We start from the raw sequence: 1,027 nt of genomic DNA on the forward strand, positions 1-1,027 counted from the left end.
AAATTATTTAATAAATGAGAGCTACAGGATGAGACTAGAAAATCTGAGGTATATCTTAGGTTTAGGTGTTGTTCTGAGTGGTCATGACCTTTGCTTTTACCACATCTCACTAATAACCCCAGTTATTGTCTGTTGTGTTCAACTGAAGTACAGTTAACTGAGCTGGGGAAAAAGAGTGAAGCCTTTTCATAAATTTTGTGAACTTGCAACAGTGGGAAGAGAATAATCTTTGTGTTATTTACACAAAGAACATGGAAACTGTAATCAACATATATGAAATATATTGCTGTGCTTGCATTTATGAGGCGCGAACAGGGGTTTTTTTACTCTATTTTTTAAGTTATGGTTGAACTTGCTGATAATTTATTTTGTTATTTGAGAGCCACTGTTAAATGAAGAAAAACAGTTAGTAAATATATAAGGCAGTTGTGAATAAAGGTTCTAGGTCTAGTGCTGTAACCACACTCCCCTTTAACTGAGTATAAGAGAGAGGATAAATGGTTCCCCATAGTCACCTGACTTTCCTTCACTTTTCTACTTTACCCTCATGATTTAATTAGCACCTATTAGATGTTGTGTTGAATTTTAGTGAGAATGAATGGCTATCCATAGTTAATTTTAGCTGTTGGTTTTTAACATTAAACCTGCAATTGTGCTGAAAATCAGAAGTGAGCTTGAATATCTGTACCCTCGATATTTGAACACTTGGCTTTCAGCCAGACAGTATTGCTAGCAGGGAGAGATAATCCAGGCAGAAGAGCTTGCTTTAGGAAGAATTTTCATGATCTCAAGTAAAATAAGCCATGTTTGATGAAAATGGGAGATATACAAGTCCAAGATCAATTCTAACGTAAGGAGACTAGAATCTATACATCAGCATAAACATTGGCCCCTTCACCATGTTTCCTTTAGGCAGTTATGCATATTCTCTGGAAATTCTTTGGAAATCTGGAATTATTTGTGACACGTTCACTTTAAATAGGTTCAGTGGTGTCAAATCTTTAAGGTTCTTTGTTTTTGAGAAGTG

This window comes from Delphinus delphis, chromosome 18 (assembly GCF_949987515.2).
Source record: "Delphinus delphis chromosome 18, mDelDel1.2, whole genome shotgun sequence".
NCBI classification, from domain to species: domain Eukaryota; kingdom Metazoa; phylum Chordata; class Mammalia; order Artiodactyla; family Delphinidae; genus Delphinus; species Delphinus delphis.